Source organism: Sorex araneus, chromosome 1 (genome assembly GCF_027595985.1).
Source record: "Sorex araneus isolate mSorAra2 chromosome 1, mSorAra2.pri, whole genome shotgun sequence".
NCBI classification, from domain to species: domain Eukaryota; kingdom Metazoa; phylum Chordata; class Mammalia; order Eulipotyphla; family Soricidae; genus Sorex; species Sorex araneus.
In genome coordinates, this window is record NC_073302.1 from 281,809,217 (window position 1) to 281,821,533 (window position 12,317).

Here is a 12,317-nt window from a genome sequence, read left to right on the forward strand (position 1 = left end):
TTAGAAAATTACCTGATATCAAACACCTCATTAGAACTGAATTTAAATGAAAATTTTTATACATTACCTATAGTGCATTTGGCTTACCTAATCAAGTAATATCAATTAACTAATTATAGATGTAACTATTTCAGGAGTGTCATATAAACTTTTGATTGTGAAAAAATACAATAAAATCGTTATGTTGAAAGATCTTTTGCCAATTCTTTTTTGATTCATCAAGAACTAAAATTTTTACCTTTCAATATTATATAGAATAAACTTCATTTGCTTTTACTATGGCTAATATATTATCACTAAATATTACCAGTGTATAAAATATGCATAATTCATATAATATAAGGAATAAAATATAATGAATTATATTTTAGGCTGCAGGTTGACTTTAGGTTGACCTTGTGACTACTCACTACTTTTGGACTAGCGGAAAGTGGTCCGAAAGTGGGCTGGAGCAATAGCACAGCATGTAGGGCATTTGCCTTTCATGTGGCTGACCCAGGTTCGATTCCTCCATCCCTCTCGTAGAGCCCGGCAAGCTACCGAGAGTATTCCACCCACATGGCAGAGCCTGGCAAGCTACCCGTGGCATATTTGATATGCCAAAAACAGTAACAACAAGTCTCACAATAAAAATGTTACTGGTGCCCACTCAATGAAATCAATGAACAATGAATTTTTTTTCACAGTGCTACAGTGCTATTTTATGTTAGTCTTTTCTACTCTGTTCTATTACTTTTAAAGGATGCGGGTATAGAATCATTAAAAATTAAATGATATTTAATTTCCTGGGTGGAATATTTGTATTTCCAGTATTCGCACATGGACTGTAGATCCCCAGGATGATGGTATTAAGTGGTGGTCACCTCTGGCAAAAAATTATCTCATTAACTATGGCCTATTTACATGAAGACAGAGCTCTTAAAAGTGAGGCATACTACATAATAATTACTACATAGATAGAGACAACTTGAATAAAATAGATGAAATCATTGTATTTCTAACTATACTATAATTCCTGTGTAAAAACTATGGTCTGAGTAGGTGAAGAGCTGAAATTTAACATCTAAAGATGAATATTAGAAAATAATCTAAACCCGTGTAATTGGTAATTCTCTATTTTATCTAAATAGAAAAACTAAAGGATAGACCTGATTTATTTATTTACTAAGGTTGCTGGATTATACTCAGCTACAGATATTATTATTTTGAAAATATTTGATGTGTGTAGCCATCACATTGAGTACACTAAAATTCAACCTTTACAAAGTGTAATGTCACTTTTCTTCTAACTATAATTTTCAAATTAAATGAAGAATAGGAAAATTTACAATGACACACAATTTGCAAAATCGTCTGTGTTTATTTCAACATGTATTACATTCCCATTCTATATCAAACTCCTATTCTTTTTATGGAAAAATACATTATAAATGCACAGAATTATAGAAAAGTACCATTATAGAAAAGTGCCGCAGTACCCAGTATTTTAAAATATAGCATCAAGTTTGAGCAAGTAACATTTATTTTATAGCAATAGAATCTATTTAAGAGATCAAATACAGCAAATGTTCTAGGACCAGCTTATACATAATCCAACTGAGATAATTTTTATTAAAATTATGAGCCTACAATTACAGCAAACCATTATTTACTTTTCAAAGCAAAGGAAGGGTGTTTTAAAATTATCCTAATTTCAAATAAATACAAATATATTCCTAAATTTTCTAATAATGTCCAAAAGAAATATTCTATTTCAAGCAATATAAATTTCCAGGATTTATTTATATTGGCAGGTTGCCTTTGCAGCGAGTTAGGGAAAAATCATGTAAAGTTTGTGGTGATGTTTGTAATAAATATCCATACAAAGCAATAGTAACTTCTAAAGTATGCCATAAAATGAAATCTGAGACCTCTTTGCTACACTTCCTAGCACATAAATTGAAATCTTAAAATGCCTTACAATATAACTCATTTGGATATTATATAAGTTTCCCTACATTGCACTTAAACTTACCTGAGAAGAAAGATATAAATCTATTTGGAAAGGTGGTCATTAAGAAAAATATTAGTTATGAACAACCTGAGATATAATTTTATAGGTCCTATAATTCATTTACTAAAATTTATTTCCCTTATTTTTACACCTAAAACTTCAGAGGATTATTGTAAAAGAATTTTCATACTCAGTATTGAAATTGATAATGATTCAAAGTACTAGTAAAAAAAATTTAACAAGATTGGGAAGGGAAAAATTGCTTTTTCACCTGATACCAGAAAAAAGAGCATATAACTATTCAGATTGCATATATATTTTAAAGTGGATGTGTGAGTTTGTATATGTGTGTTATGTGCGTGTAGAAAATTTTACTTTTTTTAAAAAATTTTTTATTGAGAACCTATGTGAAAAGTTACAAAGTTTTCAGGTTTAAATCTCAGTTATACAATGCTCGAATACCCATCCCTTCACCAGTGCTCATATTCTACCACCAAGAGTCCCAGTATCACTCCACCCCACTCCCCCACACCCCTAACCCCCCACGCCCCTACCCCCCCTACCCTTAGCCCCCCCCGCCTGTGTAACTAATAAATTTCACTTTACTTTCACTTTGATTGCATACAATATTTCAACAAAACTCACTATTATTGTTTGGAGAGTCTCTCCCCTAAAGTCAGACCTGCTGAAAAGGAAGCATTAGATAATTTGTTTTCCATTGCTGAGGATGAAGAGGTATGAGGTCGAGTGACCACACTTAGTGGCCTCTCAGTTTTGGGTTTCTGTATTTTAGTATTTTAGTAACTAAGTCCAGAGAGATATCTGCCAAAAGTTGCATCATTGCCAACTTGTACTTCTCAGTTACATTATATTCCACATATGAGTGCAATCTTTCTATGTCTGTCTCTTTCTTTCTGACTCATTTCACTCAACATGATACTTTCCATGTTGATCCATTTATATGCAAATTTCATGACTTCATGTTTTCTGACAGCTACATAGTATTCCATTGTGTAGATGTACCAGAGTTTCTTTAACCAGTCATCTGTTTTGGGACACTCTGTTTTTTTCCAGATTCTGGCTATTGTAAACAGTGCTGCAATGAACATAGAAATACATATGCCATCTCTACTATACCATTTTGCCTCTCCGGGATATATTCCCAGGAGTGGTATGCTGGGTCAAATGGAAGCTCAATTTCTAATTTTTTGAGAATCATCCATATTGTTTTCCAAAACGGCTGAACCAGTGGCATTCCCACCAGCAGTGAAGAAGATTCCCTTTCTCCCCGCATCCACGCCAACACTGGTTGCTTTTGTTTTTTGGGATGTGGGCCAGTCTCTGTGGTGTGAGATGATATCTCATGGTTTTTTTGATCTGCATTTCCCTGATGATTAGTGATGTGGAACACTAATCATCAGGGAAATGCAGATCGAAAATTTTACTTTTAATGGTGTACCCTGAGAAGCATTGTTCAATGTTCCAAATTTTAGACTTGATATTTTAGACTTTTAGAGAATCCTGTGAACCAAGTTAGCTCTCTGGTGTTGCTATAATACAAGAATGTTTTGTTAGGAAACCCCAGATTGACGCTCAGAAATGCTCAAGACTGAAAATGCCTCAGAACTATGTAGCTAAGGAGGACATAAATAGGTTTGGGTGTATTCAAGGCATCTTTATTTCCTAAACTTTTGTTTAAAAATAGGATGATATGAATGTTCTCTGTTCAGTTCTAAGAGCGTTAATAAAAATATCTGGTGGATGTTTTCCCCATTTTTCAAAGAAATTGTTGGGGCCAAAAAAATAGTATAGTAGGTAGGATATTTAAACAAGGCCAACCTGGGATCCATCCAAGATGTCACATATGGTTCCCCGAATCCAGCGAGGAGGAATCCGTGAGCACAGTTAGGTGTGGTCCAAAACCAAAACAAGAAAAAGCCAAAAGATAGTTTAACTTTTTAAATTTACATCTTATTTACTTCAGAAATTTCTGCAATACTTATGAAAATATTCATTCATTTATTTCATTTTAATAACAAAGAAGAAATATATTATAATCTCTGATTTGATGCATGTCTATAAATTAATTTATAGTCAAAGGACTTTTGAGTACACCTTGAGTCATCTGATTAGGAGATATGATGTTTATGGGTGTTTATGCATGTGTGTGTGTATGTGTGTGTGTGATGATGCTTAGTTTCTTACTTTTGATGTATTTGTATTAGTCACATGATGAATTAATAATTCAAATCAATAAAAATTCTACACTTTGGATGAGTTTTAATAAAATTCATTGCCTATATTTTTGGTTTGGTTTGATTTTGACAGTTGTTAAAGCTGAAAACTAGATGAGCATAATGGTTTTATTTTGATTTGAATTTTCAATTAACTTCTTGCTTCTTACAACTATAAACTTTCTCAGAAATACAAGAAACATATATATATCTGTTAATTTATTAACTCAACTCTCTTATTAAGATTATTTTCATATTTATAACAATTTCCCATTCATTGATTATTTTCTTTTCATTATTAAAGTAAAAGTAAACCAAATTATCTGCTATGATTCTGTTCTTTTCTCTATAGCTTTGACAGGGTCTCTATAGATTTTTGACAGATTGTGGGCTAATTTTTCTAAACAAATTCTGAACCCATGATGTTTTGCTTGTTTATAGAATTTCATCATCATCATCATCATCATCATCATCATCATCATCATCATCATCATCATCCCGTTGATCGTCGAATTTCTTGAGTGGTCTCAGTAACATCTCCATTTGTCATAACCCTGAGATTTCAGAGTCCCCTCTCTACACGTCCTTCCCAATTATGCAACACTGGAGGCTCTTTTAGGGTCAGCTTGGTACTGGTTTTGGCATATGAATACACCATGGGGAGTTTGTGAGACTCTCTCATGTGGGCAGGAAACTCTCAATAGTTTGCCAGGTTCTCCCAGAGGGAGAAGTAGGCTATAAGATATCTGGGAGCTTCCGGGAGCTTGCTTTTAAGTCTCTGGATGCTGGCTGAGGATGGGATTACACGGCGCTGGGGGCATCCCTGGGTGCGACCGCCTTGCTACTGGGAAATGGGAAATCTGGGCTGAGGAGGCCCAGTCCCGAAACCAGCAGGCTTGGAGGTCTCAACCCCAGGTTCCACACACCTGGGTTCCTCCACCAGTCCTTCATGCGTGAGGCTCATCCAAACTTAAATATATTAAATATACTCTTCCTTTAGTTTCCACTATATAATCCTAATATCTAGTTTGTCCCACTCATCTCTGCATTATTTTCATTATTGTATAATCTTTGGAAATTTTTCTGCATATAAAAATAGAAAAAATTCTTAAAACTTATTTTGGGCCTAATTTATTTCATTGTTTCTACTGTAAGCGCATAAAGTGGTCCATATGTTTTACCGTACAACATGTATTATTCCAAACCAATGGTGTTTTATTCTGCTTATCTTTATGGATCATTTCATTTATTTTCTACTAATGAATTTACAACTTTGATTTAGAGAACAAGGTCAGTTTTCCTATTAAATGTAATAATATCTGACAAAACTCATACAATTCATTTCCAAAATAATGTCCTATGGAAAACCAGAGAAAAGTCAGATCTGGAAGACTTTTGAGGGGAGCTTGGGGCAGGGAATTTTAACTTGTGACTCTTAAAAACCTTCTTCCTTGGTTGCTCTGACACTGAAGAGAGGATATTTTTACAGTGGGTGTTTTTGTACTCTTTATTAGCTAAAGCAGTCACCTTAAATCCTTCAAATAATTATTTAATGATGAGGCTGAACATTTTTTTGTTTTTCTCATTTTTGTTCCCATCTGAGACAAAGTTACTTAAAATCTCTGGTATTTATTTGCCACCTTCCCCAAATTTCTGAAAAGGACAGTCATTTGATTCTTACTTTATATCCCCATGGTTCACTGAACAGGAAATCTGGAAGATAATATATATTTGGGGCATGTGATTTAGATCAAATTTAAGTTGAAGTCACTTTTTAACTCCAAACTATGTTTCTTCAGTGTTTCCCATGATCACAGGGCAAAAAGCCAGAGTCTTTTAATCCTTCTACAGGTGAAAACAACTACTCAAGTATACTGCCAAATGTTGTTAAATTGACTTCTGGTTTAAAATGCCTCAACTCTTCTTTGTCTCTTATTATTTCTTCCTCAGAGTCTTCTAGATAGGCTCTGGAGCTATGACTGAGGTCCTCAGGCCTCACTTTTGATTGAGTTACAGAGAAAATAGTTTCTCAGAATTTTATTTCACACTGGAAAGATCTCACGTTAGCAATTGACATATTTCTCTGACTTCTTTTTCAACCTTCTCTGATGATGAAGCATGAAAAAGCCCTTAGGTATTCTCTGATACTCAGAGCACTCTCTAGCTTCCTTATGCTGTGTGACCCCAGGGAAGAATTCAATACATCAAGATGTTTAGGGACAAGCAGAGAGAACTAGTAAACCACATTCCGTAGAAATGTGAGTAAAAATCACCTTGGTGACACAGTTTTCAGACCCCAAGAGCACATAGACCAAAAACAGAACCAGCCGAATCTTTCCATAGAATTTCCAACTTGCAATATTTTGAGCAAACTTAAATATTTGCTTTAAGCCAAGAAGATTGAATTTGTTAGACAGAAATCAGTAATTTAGAACAAATAAGTGGATATATACAGTTCACTCTTGATACTTGACAGCTTAATTTTGCCATTAATATATTGATTTTCCTGAAGACAGCAAAAGGCGATAAGCAAAAACAAAAGTCATTGGATATTGTGAAAAAATATTTTGTTACTTTGCCTCATTTATCTTCAAACTAGTTCCTAGAATAAGCATTCTGTCCATTTAGAGTGGACTAATAAGAAATGAGTACCTAACTATGAGACACAAAAAGATCATGAATTGCCTGATGATCTGGTGTTTTCAGGATTTTAAAATAGGTGTTCGACTGGTGCAGCAGGAATACTTCACCCTAAAAATGAAAAGAGTACATCTAGGGCCAGGCCTTAGGAGTAGGCATCATACAGATGAAATAATGTTTGGAATAAGGCCTACAAATTCTTCAATGCCTTAGGTATATGTTTCTGCCTCTGCAGAGACTTTGAGCCAGACTCCATTGTTCTAACAAATGACCAATCTATAGGGTGAGCAAATTGTGAATAACAGGAGGTAAAAGAGAAGAGATAAGCCAGGCTTTGGGGTATATTGAGAGGTGATGAGAATCACAATCTATATGGGACTTGGAAACAGTGACTCCGACATGAAAGTTTTCTGCATCTTGTGGCTTCCTTGTCACCTTTATAGAGTTCCCAGCATCAGCTTCTTCTGAGAAAAGTGATCACAAAAGCAGTCTTGAGTTGAATATGACCACAACAAAGTTATTGTAATGTGCTTCTTCTAGACTTGTCACATTGCACAGCCTCCAAGGACAGTCAGCCCAATTCTTGTATATTACATGTGTCTTTTGCAATACCTCTATACTACTATATATACCTGTGGCTTCCTGCCCTGTTCCTTATGAGTTGCTTATGGAAGAGGGTTGAACTTTTCCTGGTTCTTAAATATAGTGAAATATAAACCAGTGCAACCAGTAAAGGACTATTGATGCTCTAGAGAAGAACTTATAGGAGTCTTTTCAAGATAAAAGAAAAAAAAAGAATATCCTTCTGCTCAGAGGGGAGACACGGGCAGAATTAGCCTAGTTTATTCACTTGATGCACCAAAGACTTTGACTTCAAATAAGCTACTTGACAATGGCTACTGACTGAATGCTTGAGCAAAGGCATGAGGTAGTCAAGAACAGAATATTGAAGACAACTCTGGGAAAGAACAATGCACTTTTACTAATAGAAATTAACCTGAACCATACATATTTTAGTACTTGCATTATTAACCATCAAACAGTATCAATCCATTGCAAAGAAGGTAGAGAATGGATGAAATGGCTTATTTCCTCAATGTCAACCAAACTCTCTGTATTACCATCCCTTTGTTAAACCAGAAATTAAAGTTGTTGTTATAAAAGTTTCAAGGAAAGAGGTGAAGAATGAGTAATAAAAGCTATCTAATGATTGTTATCAGTTAATGGTCAAATAATCAGAAGAGAATAAAACTGAACCCTAGATACTACACAGTTTGTGATTCAGACCTGTTGGCAATTTAGTATCAATTTGTTGGACCCATGTCTTCTGGAGGAGCATAAATTTAATTTTACCTAAATTTACATATTCTCTAGAACAAAATGAGATTGTCATGTTAGCATTCTTCCACAAACAGACAGAGAAAGTTTTTACAAAGTACAAAGTATTTTTTTGTAAATACAAAGTATTTTTGAAAAATGCAAAGTATTTTTGATAATACTTTGAGTATGAAGTGTTATCAAAACATAAATAGAAATGATATCATTATATTTAAAGTAATTTACATGTAGAGTGAAAGTATAGTCTATTTCTACATACTTGTGAATGTATATAATGTAGAAAGAAAGACAGATATATAGGTAGATCAATGGATCGATCGATCGATCGATTGATAGATAGATAGATAGATAGATAAGCAAACATATTAGTAAATGCTATCATTGTATCACTTGTCTTCCCGTTGATCTTCTATTTTCTTGAGAGGGCTCCAGTAACGTCTCTATTTGTCACTGATAGTGTGGCCCAATGATATCTACTGGCTCCAGGAACAGGAAGAGCCTCAAACCATTCATTCAGGGTTTTGATGAAGAAGTCTGATAATCTAGTTGGTGGGTGGCCATGCAGTCTTTTGACGTCCAGTGGAATCCAGTCGGTAACAGCTTTAGTCCAGTGGTTGTCTCTGAATCGCATTACATGTCCGGCCCATCTGACTTGTGATGTCTTGGCAAAAGATACAGTGTCCCTGATTCTTGACCATCGACGGAGGTCAGAACTCCAGATTCCTTCTCTCACTTGAGTGAGATGTGATACTCCTTGCATAGCTCTTCCTATTCCTCTTGGGATACCCAAAGGGCATTCTCAGGTCTCTGAGGCATATGTTAGTGCAGGAAGAATGGTGGAATCAAAAAGATGTGCCTGGAATTGGAGGTCCTTCATCCTCTTAACCACTTCTTTGACGCTCTTGAAGGCATTCCATTCTGCTCTCTTCCTCCTGCTCAGTTCTGGCGCCAAGTCATTCCTCGTGTTGATTTCTTGACCCAGGTACACATAGCTGCTGCATTGGGAGATGTTCGTTCCATTGAGAGCAAATGGAGCTTCGGGGACTAGTTCATTTTTCATGAACATCGTCTTGTTGAGGTTTAGCTGCAGTCTGACCTTTAGGCACTTAATACCCATTTTCCATAATTCCCGCACCCTATTTGATAGGGATCAAATATGGTGTGAACCATGGGAACACCTGTAAGGGCGATTAGAGGCCGCCTTACAAGCCTCCATCCCTCTCCGAGAGCCTGGCAAGCTACCGAGAGTACCCCATCCGCACGACAGAGCCTGGCATGCACTGTGGCGTATTCCGTGTGCCAAAAACAGTAACACCAATGGGCCTCATTCACCTGACATCGAAAGAGTCCCCAATTTGGCAGCATTAAGAAAAATGAGCAAGGAAAGACTGAAAAAAACTCAGGGAAAAACTAGGCTGCCAAAACGAAGAAAGACTAAAATGATTGTCTGTACTTTCAATGCACGTACGCTGGCATCGGAAGCATCTATCAAGGACCTGACGTTGCAAGCACAGAAGATCAATGTAAATGCTTAAGAGATTAAAAAAAAAAAACGTACATTTAAAATTCTGTGCTGTAGCAATGGTCAATATATGTCATACTGCAATCCCTAAATCTTGAGCAATCATAACTAGACCATGAAGTAAAAATTATATTGAGTTCATTTATATGATTTTTTTACTAGTTACTTAACTTGGGAGCATGTGCTTCTTGTCTATTATAATCTGTGTTTTTATTAGTTATGACAAGTCTAAGGCCCTGGTTTCCTAAATTCTATGATACTAACAGTCAACATGGGGGTCTTACTTTCAAAGCATCAAAGGTTAGTCAAAGATTTGCTGCCCTGTCTACTGCCCTCACATCATTGGAAAGATTGGAAAATCTGCCAAATACTTAAGGGATATTTCAGAGGATTTCTTGAATTTCAGTAAGTGTAAGGTAAAGAAATTCCAGAAATAGAGTTATGAGGGGGAGTTAATAAGAATTAATTATTAAAAAATGCTTTTCTTTAAAGTGGAACAACTGCATATTTGAAAATATATGTTTTGATGGATTAATAATCCATGCCATTTTCCCATAATATATGTATAATGGGAACTAAATATGCATTACATTTGTTTCTTTGACTATAGAATATCCAGAAAAAGTGAAAAACTAATTTAGCTAAAATTATAGCATTTACTTTTGCTAATATTTTTTAAAAATTATATACGACATGAACTATAATTGCTTTTTAATTTTAGCATATTATTGAGGGATAGAGTTCAACATAGATTAATAATTATCAGTTAATTATTATACTTGAATTGGATTGAAAAAGTTTGTACAATGCTTCACAATCAAAGTTTTCACTTTCCTCGTTGTTTTATATTTTCCATATATAAAACTTTTTATTTTATTTCAAATAATTCTAAAGTTTTCTTTTGTGATAAAAGAGCAATTTCTGCTAAAGTTAGCATATTTTAAAATATAATTATACTTATACTATCGAATAAGTATAATTTATCTACTATAATTTTTATTAAAACTTGCACTGTTTTTTAAGTCTTTATGAACTGTTTGATGTTCAATATTTTATATTCTTGCTGTCATCTTACTTTGAATTTTACTAGAACAATTGCTCATAAAGAGCTTTTCTAGGAAATATTATTGAATATACAATGAGCTTTCTGATTTTCCAGTTCACTGGTTTAATCCTTACTCCCTTCCTCTGTGGTTAAAACATTAAAATCTTACTTTAGAATACAAAGACACAGTGTCATAAATTATTATAAAAATGATTCACTGCAGTTTTGTGGCTAAATTCTAATTGCATACTAGCGAACACTTGACAATTCTTGGGTATACATTGTTCTTGCTTCTCAGGGGGCATGCCATTATCTTCTGAGAGAATTCTGTACATGTTTTTTTAAGAGTACACTGAGATTTTAATGGAAATTAAGCATAGCCATGACCTTAGGCAATTCATCAGACACAGTATAATAAGAGAATGCATTATGAACTGTCATAAATATGTTGTAGAGTCAAGGTAATAATGTATAAAAACATTTTTAGTATTTTGTAGGAATGTCTTTGAAAAAATAAATAGCATGGTTCTGAATATTTCCCTAATCTACATGCCTTTTCTCACAGTGTAAATAAGATAAGTTTTTCTACATGGGTGAATACTGACCTTTTATCTAGGTTGTAAAGAAGAACTGTATCAGAGTTTAACTGACTTCTGTACAGTTTCAGAGTAAATGTCATTAAATTTCTAAAATTTCATTTATTACTCAGATTCAAGATGCACATATAAATTGTTCTCTTGAAATAGCTAAGATAACATATGTAAAATGCCACAGAAACAATTAAATCGTGTATATATACTGGCATGACTAGATTTTGGTTTTGTGTGCTTTGATTTTTTTATAGCATAAAAAAAGATACATAAGGCATATTGGACATATGCAGTAATATTTACGTAGACAGTAAAATCACTGTAAATCTAAGTTAATAAAATGGAAATATCATAGATTTCAAAAGAATAAGTCACTGTAACATGTGGAGTTTATTTTCTGACACCTCTATGGCATTTATCCATATGTTACCTAATGAATAATCCTTGAAAAGGTCTTCTTAAAAATAACTTACATGTTGTCTATAGCGGTAGTGAAATTGAGTCTGTTGAATTATCCTTTCTCCTTCCCACAATGTACTTTCATTTTTTCCTACTGGAGACTAAAGTCATGAAAATAAGCCTCACAAATTTTATCAGAGTAAGCAAAGATACCATTAGAAAGAGCTAAATTAAGAAATGTCAGAATGGAATTTTTTGTGCATCATCATCTTCCTATTCTCACAGTTCTTGACCCATAATAATACTCAACAAATAACTATTAAATATATCTACAAGATAAGAAAAAACCTGGAGAATGTCTATCTTGATTCCTACAAGATACTTCAGAACTAATCAGCAACTTATCTCTAAGAGGCCAGATATATTTGAATAAGAATGATAATGAAGTTGAATATTCTTCCTATTTCTCTTTACCATATATTTACTAAAAATATTCATGTACACTTCCTGGTATGATCCCGAAACAAATAAAATAAGTCTTGCAAACACACTTAAG